General features: G+C 43.1%; 1 protein-coding gene across 2 annotated transcripts in view; it reads left to right on the top strand.

Moving 5' to 3' along the window:
• ADAM19 (ADAM metallopeptidase domain 19) overlaps positions 1-16,713 on the top strand; it is a 98,199-nt gene that overhangs the window by 19,564 nt on the left and 61,922 nt on the right. The gene's annotated exons all lie outside the window — the stretch shown is intronic.

Genomic DNA, 16,713 nt, shown 5'->3' with positions numbered 1-16,713 from the left:
ACAAAACAGGAGACAGTGATGTGATCACAGAGGCAGAGATTAGAGTGGTGCAGCCACGAGCCAAGGAGAAGCTGGAAGAGGCAAGGAACAGATTCTCCCAGAGGGCACGCATCCCTGCTGACCCCTTGATTTTGGCCCAATAATACCGATTTCATTCTTCTGACCTCTCGAGCTGTGTGAAAACAACTTTCTGTTGTTTGAAGCCACCAATTTTGTGACAATTTATTACACACTAGCCCCAGGAAACACACACACAGGGTTTGTGAGGTTAGGAGATAATGTATGACAATGCACTTAGTACAACGTCTGGCACATAGCAAGCAGGTTTTCAATACATGCTAATTTGTATTAATGCAAAGTCCAGAACAAATGTTTTCAGGTGTTTTGGGGATGCAAGCTGTGACATGTGGCCCTTGCAGCTTTCTTCAAGCATGAAAATGACAAGAGAAAAAAACATATTGAGCAATAATCTGTGTGGTTATTGCTTATCTACATTACCTAAGTTCCGGGTCATGTTCTCTGATGCTCTTCTGCCCATAGGGAACTTCTGGCTGAGGATAACTAGGAATGATTGTCACATATTAACAAATGGTGATAGCTAAAAAGTAGGAGATGCCTGTATAACAGGCATCGTACTGTGGTATTTATATGGGTCATCTACTTCACTTGTCACAACCAACCAATGAAGAGTAGATTCCTATATTAGCCCTATTTGGCAGATGGGGACCTTGAGGTGTGGAGCAGTGTTACTTGCTCAAAGTCATGTGGGTGGGAAGAGCAGGGCCAGGATGTGAAGCGAGATCTGTTTGACTCCCAAGTCCAGGCTTTTAACTGGGGCAGTATATTGCCTCTCAGATGCATAGTCCTGGCTCAGTATGCTTTGGGCTGTTTTTTGGTTAGCACTGGCATTTCTTCTTCATTGTTCTACTCTCCCCCTTCCCTTTCCTCCTACCGTTCCCAGGCCCTGGTTAGAATTTGCATGTCAGTGTAATGTGATAGTGTAATCCAGACAGGTGTGCATCCCGAGCTTGACTCCTTGCGCTACGTGGAGGTGTAAGCTTTGGCAAATCGCTCAACCTTTGAGAGTCTCAGTTTTCTCATCTACGTGATGGCGATAATAACCTCATAGGATGTGTGTGGAATTCAATAACGTAATGCTCTTAAAGGATTTACAGGGTGCCTGGTGCACTATGAGAGCACAATAAATAGACACTGTTATTTGTGTTTTGCAGGGTCAGAAAAACATTTAAGAATGAAGTCAGAGGGAATTCCCCTGAGTTGGTTTCCAAATGTAATTAAGAAGAGTTGACCTTAAAACCCATTGCCCCTGGGAGGAAATTACTTCTGCTCTCCAGCGATGCCCAGTTTGACCTAATTGTATCTCGAAAACACTGCTTTGCAGTGTTCTCCAGTGGGCCAAACTGTACCTCTTTTCTGTGCCTGCAGAATCAGATGAGGCCCTAAACTGTCCAATATGAGGTTGGGATTTGTTCACTGGTTCCGGCTCTCCTTCCAGGGATCCGCAGCCAGGGCTGCCTGTGCAGCCAGGAAGGATGTCCACGGTTTTCTTTTGTCTCAAGCTTATTTCTCCTGGCTGCTCTTCAGCAGGAGCACGGGGTAAAATGAATGGGAGGAAGCTGTCAACTGCCCTGTTGGCCTTAGATGGACCCTTATCCGAACTAAGGGAAGCTGTGGACTTGGAAGAAGTCAGGATGCTTGGGTTTGGGGATCCCTTTATCATCAGGCTGCTTACCTTCAGATAACAACAATAGCTGGCATTGAGGGAGTGAGCATTTACCATGAACTTAATATTTTATGTAGATTTTAAAAATCCCTGCGTATATTTATATACAAATGAGGTCATACTGTATTCTTGGTTTTGTAACCTATTTTTTTTCACTTGGAAATATAGCATGGGCATTTAAAAACATTTAAAAGATTTTACATGGAACTTTTTGGAATGTTTGACATTTTTCATAATAAAACTTCAGAGAAAAATTAAACAAGTTATAGAGTTTTTAAATGCATGGTATTGTACTTTATATACTATTTTATAATTGGCTTTCTTATTTTTTGTCTTCAGTGTCTTTCCACATGAGCACATTTATAGACCTGTTTTGTTCTTTTTAATGGTGACATAGGATTCCACTGAATGGATGAATCAAAATTTATTAATTTCCTTATTAACTGACAGTTAGGTTTCTGATTTCTTGTTATTACAAATAATCCTAGCAATAGGATTGTACTTAATCTTTAAGCACATTTGCAAGTATTTCTGTAGGACTGATACCTAGATGTAGAGTTACAGGATCCTATGGAGTACACAATTTTGACAAGTTGTACCTCTCACTCCACAAATACCTCCCCAAAGGCTGAATGTACCATTTTGCGTTTATACAACAACAGATACCTCCCCAAAGGTTGAATGTACCATTTCACATTATGAGCATATTATAAATATGTCTCCATGTACCTTTATCATATTTAAAAAAATTAATTAGAAGTTCTATTTTTACTTACTTTTTAGCCCATAAAACAAATCTCAGTAATTTTATCTTTTCCTTTTTTAATTTTTAATTTTTGTGAGTACATACATAGTAAGTGTATATATTTACGGGGTACAAGAGATGTTTTGATACAAACATGCAATGTGAAATAAGCACATCATGAAGAAAAGGGTATCCATTCCATCAGGCATTTATCCGTTGCATTGCAAACAGTCCAATTATACTCTTTATTTTAAAATGTATAGTTAAATTATTATTGACTGTAGTCACCTTGTTGTGCTATCAAATAATAGGTCTTATTCATTTTTTCTATTCTTTTTTGTACCCATTAACTATCTGCATGTCCCCACTACACCCTTCCCAGCCTCTGGTAACCATCCTTCTACTCTTTCTGCCCAGGAGTTCAATTATTTTGATTTTTAGATCCTACAAATAAGTGAGAACATGGGATGTTGATCTTTCTGTCTGTACCTGGCTTATTTCACTTAACATAATGATCTCCAGTTCCATCCATGTTGTTGCAAATGACTGGAGCTCATTCTTTTTTATGGCAGAATAGTACTCCATTGTGTATATGTACCACATTTTCTTTATCCATTCATCCCAGATAGAGACTTAGGTTGCTTCCAAATCTTGGCTGTTGTAAACTCTGCTGCAACAAACACAGGAGCACAGGTATGTCTTCAGTATACTGATTTCCATTTTTTTTTTTTTTTTTTTTTTTGAGTAGAGTCCTGCTCTGTCACCCAGGCTGGAATGCAATGGCACAATCTCAGCTCACTGCAACCTCCACCTCCCAGGTTCAAGCAATTCTCCTGTCTCAGCCTCCCGAGTAGCTGGGACTACAGGCACACACCACCATGCCTGGCTAACTTTTTGTATTTTTAGTAGAGACAGGGTTTCACCTTGTTGCCCAGGCTGGTCTCAAACTCCTGTTGCCCAGGCTGGGCTTGAACTCCTAAGCTCAGGCAATCCACCCGCCTCAGCCTCCCAAAGTGCTAGGATTACAGGCATGAGCCACCGTGCCTGGCCCACTGATTTCCTTTCTTTTGGGTCTATACTCAGCAGTGGGATTGCTGGATCATATGGTAGCATGACATAGTGGTTGTACTAATTTATGTTCCCACCAACAACGTACACAAGGGTTCCCTTTTCCCCACATCCTCACCAGCATTTATTATTGCCTATCTTTCAACTGGGTGAGATGATATCTCATTGCGGTTTTTTTTTTGTTTTGCTTTGTTTTGTTTTTTGAGACAGAGTCTTGATCTGTCCCCCAGGCTGGAGTGCAGTGGTGCAATCTTGGCTCACTGCAACCTCCGCCTTCTGGGTTCAAGCGATTCTTGTGCCTCAGTCTCTTGAGTATCTGGGACTACAGGTGCACGCCACCACACCTGGTTAATTTTTTTGTATTTTGTATTTTTAGTAGAGATGAGGTTTTGCCATGTTGACCAGGCTGGTCTCAAACTCCTGGTCTCAAGTGATCCATCCCGAAGTGCTGGGATTACAGGCATGAGTCAAGGCACCCAGCTCGTTGTAGTATTGATTTGCATTTCTCTGAAGATCAGTGATGTTGAGCACCTTTTCATATGCTTGTTTGCCATTTTTATGCCTTCTTTTGAGAAATGTCTATTCAAAGCTTTTGCCCATCTTTTGATTGGATTATTAGTTTTTTTTTTTCTTATAGAGTTGTGTGAGCTCCTTATATAGTCTTGTTATTAAGCCCTTGTCAGATGGGTAGTTTACAAATATTTTCTCCCATTGTTTGGGTTGTCTCTTCACTTTGTTGATTGTAGCCTTTGCTGTTCAGAAGCTTTTTAACTTGTTGTGATCCCATTTGTCCATTTTTTCTTTGGTTGCCTGTGCTTGTGGGGTATTGCTCAAGAAATTTTGCCCAGACCAATGTCCTGGAGATTTTCCCCATTGTTTTCTTGTAGCAGTTAAATGGTTTGAGGTCTTAGTTTTTTTGGTCTTTTTTTTTTTCGGGGGGGGGGGTTGGGGGGACAGAATCATGCTCTGTTGCTTAGGCTGGAGTGCAATGGTGCAATCTCAGCTCATTGCAGCCACTGCCTTCTTGGTTCAATTGATTCTCCTGTTTCAGCCTCCCAAGTAGCTGAGATTACAGGTGTGCACCACCATGCCAGCTAATTATTTTCTTTTTAGTAGAGACAGGATTTCACCATGTTGGCCAGGCTGGTCTGAAACTCCCGATCTCAGGTGATTCGCCTGCCTCCGCTTCCCAAAGTGCTGGGATTACAGGCATGAACCACTGTGCCTGGCCTGAGGTCTTAGATTTAAGTCTTTAATCCGTTTTGATTTGATTTTTGTATACAATGAGAGATAGGGGCCTAGTTTTATTCTTCTGCATATGGTTTTCCCACCATTTATTGAAGAGACTATCATATCATTTTCGTGGCTGTGTGATATTATAGTCTATGTGTATGCATGATTAACTCTTACAGCTTCTTATAATGAAAAATTATCAAACGTGCAGAGTAGAGAGAATGATGTTATGAATCACTGTATACCCGACTGAGTCAAAGCGAATTTACATGTAACGTGGATATATAAAGGCAAGTTGCCCTTGGCTCCTCTGCAAGTTTATATCTCACTACCCTTGTTGAGAGATCCTGTTTTCCCAAACACACCATTGAGTTGATTATTGAGCTTGGGCAGACTCTTTAAACCCAAGCTCTCTTGTCTTTTTTTTTTTCCAAACAGCTTTACTGAGATATAACTCACATACCATATAGTTCACTCATTTAAAGTATACAATTTCATCTGTTTTAGTATATTTACAAAGTCATGCAGCCATCGCCATAATCTGATTTTAGAACATTTTCACCACTCCAAAAGGAAAAAACATCAGCAGTGTTATGAGCTGAATGGTGTCCCCCCAAACTCATATGTTGAAGTCCTTATCCCCAGTACCTCAAAGTGACCTTATTTGGAAATTGAGTTGTGGATGTATTTAGTTAAGATGAGATCATACTGGAGTATGGCAGGTCTCTAATCCAGCATGAGTGGTGTCCTTTTAGAAGGGGGAGGTTTGGAAACAGACACACACTCTGGGAGAATGCCATGTGAAGATTAGAGTTATGCCACCACAGGCGAAGGAACTCAGAAGCCAGGAGAGAGGCCTGGGATAAGCTCTTTCCTTGCACCTGCAGAGAGAGGATGATAGCTTGATCTTGGACTTTTAGCCTCAAGAACTGTGTGACATAAACTTCCGATTTTTAAGCCACTTGGTTTGTGACACTTTGTTACGGTAGTCCTAGAAAAGGAGTACAGTCATTCTTCCTTCTCCCCCACCCCACGTCAGTCCTATGAAGCTGGCAATCTGATGTCTCTAGATTTACTTATTCTGGATGTTTCATGTAAATGGGATTATACAATATGTGGTCTTTTTGACTGGCTACTTTCACTTCGGGTAAAGTTTTTGAGGTTTATTCATGTTGTGGTATGTATCAGTATTCTTATTGCTATATGGTATTACATTATATAGATATACCACATTTTGTTAACCCATTCATTAGTTGATAGATCTGCCTTTTAAGCTCGAGCTAATTTTTCTCCATTCTGCAAGTTTGATTTCAGGGGATACTGATTGAGCACCTCTATGTAGAGTCCTGTGCTAGGTGCTGTAGAGATTAGGCATGAAAACAGGATGTTCTTACCTTCTGGCAGTTTAGACTCTGTGGGAGAGAAAACAACATGCAAACAGCATAATCCAAAACAGATTACAAATTTACGTGGTAGAATTGAAAGTAAAGAACTGCGAAGGCAAGAGGAACGCGAATTTATGACTGGGGAAGAGGGGAGCCTTCCCTAATTACTTGAAATATTGTCTTGCAGAATGATGGGAGGCTTTTGATGAGGGAGGGAGATGAGATGAATGGAGAATGAGAAAGGAATTCAGACTGAGAAAACAATGTGTAAATGTTTGGTCTGGATCAAAGGGAACCTAAAACTGTAGTGCTACTAATCTTTTAGGAATTTAGTATCCCATACTAGCCAAATCATTTGAATTCAGAAGAGTGATATGTTGAGGTTGGGGAACGGGTTGCTTTTTCTTCCACTGGTGGGCTACCGGAGGATTTGAGTGGAGTAGAGCTCAATATTTTAATTCTCCCATTTTTGACTTTGAGTTGCATTCTCTTGCCTCAGGTAGACCCATGTGGTCAGGGAAGTAGGCGAGCTACTTCTGGGAAACATACTTGAAGTGCACTTAAAAGCTAGGCTGTATTTCTACACCTTGGAAGAGAAGCAGCTTTCCTCCCACCCCTCCCCACTGAAGAACAGTTTGGGCTGAGCCAAGAGGATGGAGGTGTACTTGGTGGATGGAGCCCATGGATTGGAAGGGGCTGAGCACAAGGCATTGATGGCTTCTTCACAACTTCTGTAGATGGGGAAGCCTCCTGAGATGCAAGGCTGGTGGGCGGGATGCAGACGGATTTATGGATATACATTTGGATTTGGGAGAGGCCCTTTCGGCCTTCTCTTTTCTCCCACCTCCGAGGATGTGATTAAACTCTTCATCTACGCTCTCTGGAAATTGGAGGGTGTTTCCTACTCTTTACCCTTTGTGGTTGGGCAATGGAGCATGACTATCCTGGAGAAAAATGAGAGGAGGCTGACAATGTGGCCCCTAGACAGATTCTGTCCTGAAAATGAAACTACATTTACATTTCACCCAGGAGATGTTTTTGATTTTGAGCAATTAAGATTTGCTTTTTCTTTATTTAGAACTCAGTGACATACACAGACCTTTGGCTGACCCCTTGAATAAACTAAGTGAATAGTCTTCTGGGTACTATGGGGCAAGTTGCTAGGTCTTGCACAAACTCAACTGGGGCAGGTATTGAGTCAGAGAATCCCTGGCTTTTCTGGCAAGTCTCTTCCCAGTGTACTGGGCTTGAGTTCTGGACTACTCATTGAGAATTCCTAATTTATGTTATTCCTTTCTTCTCTTCCTTCATTAAACAAATATTGTGAGTGCCAACTATGTGGCAGGCACTGGGATAGGTCCTGGTTATTCCCGGGAGAATCAATGGTGATCAAAATAGTCTCTGCCATCATGGGGCTTAGAACGTAGTAGAGGGGACAGATAATTAAACAGTTACAGAACAATGTGGGACCTGCTAGGAGGGAGGAAGTAGAGGGTACTGTAGGAACATGGGGAAGGGGAACTTCCTCTGGATTGGGGGCACGGGAAGTCTGATAGGAGGAAGTAAAGAAAAGGGGGAGTGTGATGGTGGTGGAGAGTGTGGCAGAGTTGGCTCATACAATAGGGAGTATGTGCCAGGCAGCACAGATCACAGGATCAAAGGCCCAAAGGCAAGAATGACATTGAAAATGAAAAGTTCTCTATAGTTAGAACAGAGAGCAGGAGGAAGGAAATGATGAGAGAAGAAATTGGTGAGGCAGGCAGAGGTGAGTCCTTAAAGGGCCTTGTAGGCACCTTTAAAGTTTGGGCTTTTATCTCTAGGGCAATGGGAAGCGGATGAAGAATATTTTAAAAGTCACATAGTGACAGCATCCAAAACGCATTTGAGAAGGACTAATTTAGGGAAGAGGTAGCTGATATAAAGAGAAGAGGATAGATTCCAGAGATATTTATAGGGTGGAATCATGGAAACTGTGAAATGGGTTGCATGTGGGCTGAGGGAGAGGGTGGTTTCAAGGGACAGTCCAAAGTTTCTAGCTTGAATAAGTAGCAGGATAGTTGTCTTAATTCATTTTGCATTGGCAAAACAGAATCCTAGAGACTGGGTCACTTATAAAGAAAAGAAATCTGTTTCTCACAGTTCTGCTGGCTGGCAAGTCCAACATCAAGGTACCAGCGTCTCATGAGGGCCTTCTTGCTATGCTACCCCGTGGTGAAAGGGAGAAGGGCAAGATAGCACATGAAAAAAAGAGCAAGAGAGCAAATTTGCAGCCTCAAGCCCTTTTATAACAGCATTAATCCATTCATTATGGTGGAGCCCTCATGGCCTAATCACTCCTCATCAGGCCTACCTTCCAACACTGTTGCATTGGGGATTAAGTTTCCAACACAGGCTTTTGCAGGGATGCATTCAAACCACAGCAATGGTGGTGTCTGTCCCTGGAGTTTTCCTTAGCTTGTGGTGGGACCTTGGATAAGTCACCTCTTTCCTTGGATCTTTAGTTTTCTCATTAGATAGGTAATTAGACTCAATGGACTAATTAGACTAGGTAATAATTCCTAGTCACCAACTTGGCAGGATCATCATGGGGATGCAATAATAAAACCTATGTGAAAAGCAGTGTCCTGTACTCTTTCCATAACGCTGACAGGCCCAGCAGAAGCAAAATCTGTGCCTCCCCTGGTTTTCTCTGTTTTTTTCCTCCTTATCTAAAATTCTAAGCACTTGGTCTCTTAGGAACTGGTGAGACCTCTGCCCATTCCAGCAGCTCAGGCTTCACTGGGGACCTCTCTAGGGATTCTGAAACCGGCTTTTGTTGAAAACAATGATATCATTGAGTAGGTGGAGCTGGGCCGGACTTTCCTCAGCCGGTTGAAGGAGAAATGGGGTCTTTATGACTTCTGTACTTGTGGCTCTTTTCCAGCCTCTTCCATGGCTCCCATGTGTCTCACTTCCCCCCTTTCCTCCTTGCAGAAAACTGGCAGTCTCCACATTTTCTCCTCTTGCATCAGTCTCCCCGGGGAGAGGGCCAGAAGGGCCAAGGAGCTATAATGGCTGCATTATATCAAGCATGGTTTCTTTTTCCAAGGCCCCCCTTCTGGAGAAGGGAAGGGCAAGTCATGGAAAGGGACTCCTTTGGAGGGAGACTGGAGTGCTGGGGAAAAGGGTGATCTAAGTGTTGGAAGGAATGTCAGGCTCTTTGTATTCTAGAAGCTCTTTATCTCTTGACTCACTGATGCTAGATTTGGGGCTTGGGTAAGAATGCAAAGGTCAGACTGGCCTCTCAGGGATATGGTGATAGGAATATGGGTTTGGAGAAGGAGGGCAGCCATGTTGAGTGAGTATCCTTAATTCCTGATCCCTAGACTGGCCTTGCTCTCTGCTCTCAATGCACACACACACGCATGCACACACGTGTGCGTGCACATACACATCTCTTCTCCATAACTGTGTAGACAGCTTGTTAGCAGAAACTAGAAATTGGTTACCACACTGGTTTGCAGCTGTTCCAGGAAGGAAGATGAGCTGTGAAACAGTGCCTTCTGGGGACCAGACAGTGACACCTGCCCTCTGCATGGTGTCAGCATTTGCCAAGCACTTGGGAGCTGCAGGTGCCAAGCCAGGAGAGGGGCAGGAAACCTAGGCCTGCCTCACTGGCTGCTGAAGCCCCATCCCCTAGCATAGTGCCTGCACATCATGGACCTCCATAAATGTTTGTGGAATGTGCAAGTGGAGTTGCAGATGCAGGGCCTGCAGGGCCTGATGCTCAGAAAAGGTGCTGCGTCTTGATCAAGGACCCTCAGCAGATAGTGATGAAATCAAGCTGTGAGAAACTCTGGTCTCCTGATGCCAGGTGGCCTGCAGTTTGTACCACATTACACTGCTTAATATGCAGTTATTCATGAGATTGCATGAAGAGCCTTTCTCTCTGCCTACTGGGTGTGTCTGGATGGCCCAACTCTTGGCTTGTCTACCACTGACATTTAGCTTACTCTAGTTTATTGAGATGATGGGTTTAGAAACAAAAACTGTGTGATGCTGGGCAAGTTGCTTTTGCTTTTTTTCAGATTCTTAATCTGTAAAAGTGGAGGTCAGGGTTGGGCAGAGAGGGTGTTATATAAATAATGTTTCATTGCGGTAGACTCTGTAACTTACACACTAACCCTCGCTTCTCCTAAACAATCTTTTTGGAAAGGATATGGGGCAATGCATAGAATGAGGGAAAAGTTGAAAAACTAAGGTTTGGAAAGGTTGAGATCCTAGAATGAATAGACGGTCCCTTCATGTACTATCATCTTGAAATTCTGAGATGAGATCTGACTGTCCAGGCATATCATGAAGCATTCATTTGGCCAGGCGAGGGCAGGGATCTTGACCAACTCCAGGTGCCCTAGTCAGCAATGCAATGAGAGGGGAGTATTTCTTTAAATGCAAGTTGGGCCACTGTTTATCTCAAGAAGGTGGCATGGATGCTGGGCAGGCTCTGACAATAGGTATCCACTATGATCTAGGAGGGCTTTCCAAGTTCTGACATCCTTGACTTATGCTTTGGGTGTGGTCTGTGTCTTAGTATGCTAAGAAACATTGGGCAAGTTTATGAAAGTTACTGGGATATTTAATCAGAGCTTAAAAAGGGCTAAGCACCTACATTTAGCAGGCTGGTTTGTGGTCCTCACCTACCTGTTTTGTGTTTGTTTGTTAGTTTCAGGGAGTGGTCTGCTTATTCCCTTTTTTCTAAGCATATTCTCACAGCTCCAGTGATCTCAGAGGATCCTTCTCTTCATTTCCCCTGTGTCTTATCCACACCATTTTTCTTTATGATATGGCTGTTTCCTCATACCCTCTTACATTCGTCTTTCCCTTCAGGTTTTCTGTGGTATTGGCTAATCTGATAAACACTGTGGTTATTTACCAAAAACTGGTTGCTAGAGAAGTTGCTCCTACTCACCATTTTCGCTTTTAGATTTTTCTCAGAAATACTAAAGGTAGCACCTCATTTCCCCGAACTGTTCTTATCTAATTCCAACAAATACACATAATGGGCTATTCGGGACACTGGAAAACAAATTTGTGAACTCTTCTTGGGTGAGCCATTTTGAGGGCCCCTCAGGTCCCTGCCAGTTAAGTTGTCTGATCTCAAGAAGTCAGCTCTATTTGTGCAGAGAGGTTACCCATCTTCACAGAGGCAGCCACGAGGGAGGCCTGAAGAGGATTAAGTAAAGACCCTGCTGGCCAAAGGAGTCAGTGGTGCTCATCCAAACATCCTTTGGTATATAATGTAAAAGCAAAACACAGGACCAGAAACTGGTCGGAAGGGTGCCAGGTCTTGTGGGGACTGGGAGAAGATGTCATGGGAAGTGGTTGGTGAAAGGGAGTGTTGACTTAACGCATTGTTTGGAAACTTCCTTAATAGGAAGTTAAAGAAAACATACTGAGTAGCATTGGCCTTTTGCCAGGCTTCTGGATGGCGCCATTTTTGCCTTTGGAGTGTTGCTTCCAAAGCTGGTCCTCTGGCAACGATGGTGCTTATTCAAGGGAGTCCCTGGGATAGGAGGAGGTCCCAATTTTTTACTCTAGGAGCAACCTCCAAAGTTCCCCCTTCCTTCGCCTTTCTGTTCCCTCATAAAGGAATGTGTCTGCTTGCAGCCCCCTGGACTCATCAGTCCCTTATTTGGCTCTGGGGCCATGCCTTTGGCACGTTGGTTTGTTTCCATTCCTTTGGAGTCAGAGGTGGAATGAGTACTGATGTAGAAATCTTGGTTCTGAAGCAGCTCTGGCTGTCTCTTCCCTGCTTTTCTTTCAGCATCTTAGAAAACAAAACAATACTCACTGAATTTATTTTGTCCCAAATCTAGACTAGTGCAGGCCATGACATTAGAATAGCACTCTGCTTTTCAGAGACACTTTCCAGTACCTGTCTGTCCTGGGCATTGCCATTTCTGTTTGATAGAAAGGGAAACTGAGGCTGAGTAGTTTGTGACTTGCACCGTATCACCTAGCCAGCTAAAAAATATTGTCAAAATGTACAAACCCAGGAGGAGAGAGACTAGTATTATAAACCTCAGATGCCCATTACCTAGATTTAACAATGATCAAGATTTTGCCACGTGTATATATAGCTAGTGCTGGAGAAAATGATAGCAATATTTGTAAAGCACAAATAGTTTCTACTTTACAAATAATTCTTTCACATTTGTTCATATGATCTTCCTATATGCCAGGCACTATTCTAACATCTTACAGGGGCACTATGAAGTAGATTTTGTCATTCTCCTCATTTTATGATGACAAACCATAGGCACGGAGAAGTTACTGACCAGTCTGAATTCACACGACTTATAGGAGCTAAGATTTGAATGTATTTTCTCATTTGATCCTCAGCATCGCTGTGATACTGATGGTGATTATTAGTCTGTTCATTTTGCAGTCTAGAAAATGGAGGGGGTTTATGTGGCTCACATGAAAACAATTTTTATACAAATACATAGTGAGCACTTCTCGAAGTTTTATTTATCTAGTTAATGGGCTAACCAGCAAGATGATAAAACTGGTTTAAAATTGGATAAGGGAAACTAAGATGTATTTTTGTGTGTGTGTGTGTGTGTATTTAATAGTGAAAAAAGGAATGCTGAGATAAGATTGCTAAATTAGATACAAAACTAGTTAATATCCTAGGGGCTGTAAAATCATAACCTTTGGGGTTATCTTTTCTACTAGATGGAAATATTTGCATTTCTATTGTATCTTATTAAGTTTTTACAAGTTAACATCTGATTTTACAGAGTGGAACAAGGGCTGCCCTAATTAATTGTAAATAGTACATCTTTCAAAGCCACATTCTTCCCATAAAGTCCAGAGAATCGTAGACAGGCCTCTGAGAGTCTAAGGCTTGGCTATGCTCCCTTAGTGTTTTTTAATTTAATGTTTTGAGACAGAATCTGGCTCTGTCACTCAGGCTGGAGTGCAGTGGTGCAATGTCAGCTTACTGCAACTTCCGCCTCCCGAGTTCAAGCGATTCTCCTGCCTCAGCCTCCTGAGTAGCTGGGATTACAGGTGCGTGCCACCACACCTGGCTATTTTTTTTTGTAGAGACGGGCTTTCGCCCTGTTGGCCAGGCTGGTCTGGAACTCCTGGCCTCGTGTGATCCACCTGCCTCGGCCTCCCAAAGTCCTGGGATTACAGGCATGAGCCATTGCGCCCAGCCCTGGCTGTACACTTGTGTGACATTGAGAGGAACCATAGTCATCTTTTGCTTTATTTCCAGGCTTTGGAAGGGCAGTTGCCTAGTGCGGCTGCTGCTTAAACCAAAGCATTCCGACTTTCCCTCTATGCTGGGCTAGCACCATCTTTAGACTTTTGGAAGGTGATTAGGAGGCTAGAAATAAAAAAAAGAATTAAAAATGTTAAAATTGCTCAAATGGAGTAGAATAATTCCCAGAACCCGAAAACATAAATCACCTGAAAAAAAAAAACTATTAAAAATACAGATTTCTTAATCCTTCCCTAGAAAAGGGAGGGGATTGTGTATTTTTGAACAGTCTTTCCAGGTGTTGTGCAGTTGTTGGGCTAAGTCACATGGTGAGGACATTATTACTAACATAGGCAGGATGAAGACCCTCCAGGTGAAATAAGAGAGACCAGAAAAGCAGGACCTCCCAAGGCATCATCAGGGTATAAATGCCTGGAGACTCTTGGAAGAATTAGGTAGAGAAAGGCCCAGAGAAAGGAAGTGTCAGCAAAACTTGCTACTGAGATGAGCAGAGTGATGCTGGCCTATGCTGAGCTCGTCTGCAGAGGGTGTTTTTCAAGGTAATTTGGAAATTGTTATCACTTTATCTTCACTGGTTTGCTTATCTGAAGCAGGAGGAAGAAGGTTTGAGCTCCCAGAAGATGTTTTGCAAATTCATTTTAGTGTCACTGCTCCTTCCTCTCTAGAGGGTGGTTTAGCATAGAGAGGCATTTGAAATTTGTCTGACGATAAATAGAACTTAAAGGAATTGTCCTGAGTTTGAAGCTTCTGAGCCTTAGGAAAGATGGGTCTGAGCTGTTTTCAGGCTGCAGTGTACTTTCAGGGCCTGGCTGCTTGTACAGGTTCCAGTTCTTCTTCCCTAGAGAGTGACCTAATGTTTTATGTCCGGTATTTGGGGGTAGCTTATTTTCCTAGGTGGGAGTCTGAAGATGCAGGTTTTGCTCAGGGACTTTGGAATCTAAATGACCCAGATTTTGCTCAACTCTAGTGCTGGCTATCATTATGATGGTGCCGAGACATGGCAGAGTGTCCTACTGATTTCTGCCTGTCCGTGGGCTCCTGAGCACAGAGCAGACAGAGCAGGGGGCAGCAGGGTAGAACAGAAATTGCTTTTCTTTTAAAGCTAGAAAAAAGGAGTGGGCGGAATGGGAAATCTTGCACAGTCCTTTCTCTTCCTGGATGCACATCACTCACAAGTCGTTTCCTGAAAATCCTAATGCAATCCAATGGTGAGAGACGGCTTCCTGCCGGTCTGCTGAGCCAGCCCCTTGTCAGGGAGGAGATGAGAACAAGATGTGGTCAGAGAATGGGGCAGCTGGGCTGGGCCGGGCTGCTCAGTGACCGTGTGCCCTCCTCTCTGTGGGATAGCAGCGTCCTTTGGTTCTGAGAGCAGCACCTGGACACATGGGCGTATATGGACCTAGCTTGGGGGAGCTGCAGAGTTGTTCAAACAGATGGCTGGCCCTAACCCTAGAGTTTCTATCTGATTCATGAGTCTGGGTGGGGCCTGACAATTTGCATTTTTAACTAGTTTCTAGATGATGCTGATATTGCTGCTTCAGAAAGGGTGATTAGGTGGAAAATGAAAGTGGATTGTTTTATGTAGATTCAGAGGCCAGAATGAAGGCCTGTGGGTGCCAGTGACAGAGGGGTAGTTTTTAATTCGGAGTAAAACATTTAACTACTGTATGTGGTCAGAAATGGAGTGGGTAGTCTCAGGAGTAGCCTCTCCCTGGAGGTGTCCAGTGGTGAATAGCCATTTGGCAGATTCCTACACGAGATAAAAGATTCATTCATTCGTTTGTGAGTTTATTCACTCATTCACAGAATGCACATGTACTGCCTGCCTGCTAGGTGCTGGGGCCCGGGGAGAAGACTTCAAAGACACAAGGTCCCTGTTTTTGGGGAGCTCACAGTGTAATTGGGGTTTGACTACATGATTTCTAGGGTTCCTTTCAGTGCTGAGGGTCAGAGAGTCCTGTGATGATGGGGTAATGTCACTGGATGAATGATTTTTTCCCCCCTTGCTAAGTCTCAGAAGAGGCTGAGAATATTTTTACCAGGAGTGCATTTTCTGTGGGAAAATTCACACTTCCCCACTGGCACCTGGAATGAACTATTAAACTCTGAACTCCTGACCAGCTGTACATGGCGCAGTCTGTGAAAGCAAACCCAGGAAATGGGCTGCAGGAATGAGCACATTGCATTTTACCACCTCTCTTAAGTGATGTACTGGAGAGTTCATGGCTGGGGAAAGTTAGAGAGAGAAACTTTCTGGGTTCTTCTGTCATAATCCCTGTTGAAAGCAATAATGATTATCACTAACTTTTACCCAGCTCCACTTTGTGCCAGGCATGGCATTAAGCCTGCTACATTTATTATGTTGTTTGATCCTCATCACAGCCCTATCAAATGAGTATATCATCCTCTTTTTTGTGTAAGAGGAAACAAAGGTTCAGAGACATACATGTACTTGTTCACGGCCATAGAGGCAGTGAATGTCAGAGCTGGAATCAAAACTTCAGTTTTCCAGTCTCCAGACCATGCTCTAAGCTCCTAGTACAGTGAACTACTCATCCATCCATTCATTCGGTAACTAGTTAAGTGGTTTTCTCATTGAACAAATGTTAAGCACTGACATAAACCAGTGAGCAAAACTGCTTGGCCTCTGCCCTCATGAGGCTTGCAGCTTTTCTCCCTCAGGCAAATGGGTGACTCCTCCCTCGAATCTTGGGCTAGTTAGATGCTAAGGAGAAAGAGAAAGGACTGGGAGACAGATTCTGGCAGGTTAGCCACTGACCCAAAGTTTCCATGTGAATGAGAATTTCTCTTCACAAAGCTGGGGTTTGTGCTTTGCTTTATTTTTACGTTTTCCTGTTGGGCTTCTTTTCTTCTTGTCCAAGGCGAGAAGTTGAAGGCCTTGACATAGTACAGGAGACAATTCTTGTGGCGTTTGCCTTCTGACCACACACTGGGGATGGAGGGAAATCTGAGTGATCCCAGAACTTAGAGCTGGAAGTGACTCTAGAGGAATTCTAGAGACCCTCTGCAATGACCCTCTCTTGCTGGGAAATGTCACCTCTTTCAAAACCTGGGTTATCCCTGCATATTCCTTTGGCTTTCTGTGCTGGCCTCAGCCTACATTTTCTTCTTTTTAAGAGCAGTTTTAAATTAAAATTTCAGTTTTCAAAACACCTCTCTGACAGTTAATTTAAAAGTCAACCAACTTCAGAAATATGCAACTTATATTGTAAACATCTTCTGCAACCCCTGAGATAATCACCATCAA

The sequence above is a fragment of the Gorilla gorilla genome, chromosome 4 (assembly GCF_029281585.2).
Source record: "Gorilla gorilla gorilla isolate KB3781 chromosome 4, NHGRI_mGorGor1-v2.1_pri, whole genome shotgun sequence".
Classification (NCBI taxonomy): domain Eukaryota; kingdom Metazoa; phylum Chordata; class Mammalia; order Primates; family Hominidae; genus Gorilla; species Gorilla gorilla.
This window is presented reverse-complemented; position numbering and strand designations above follow the sequence as displayed.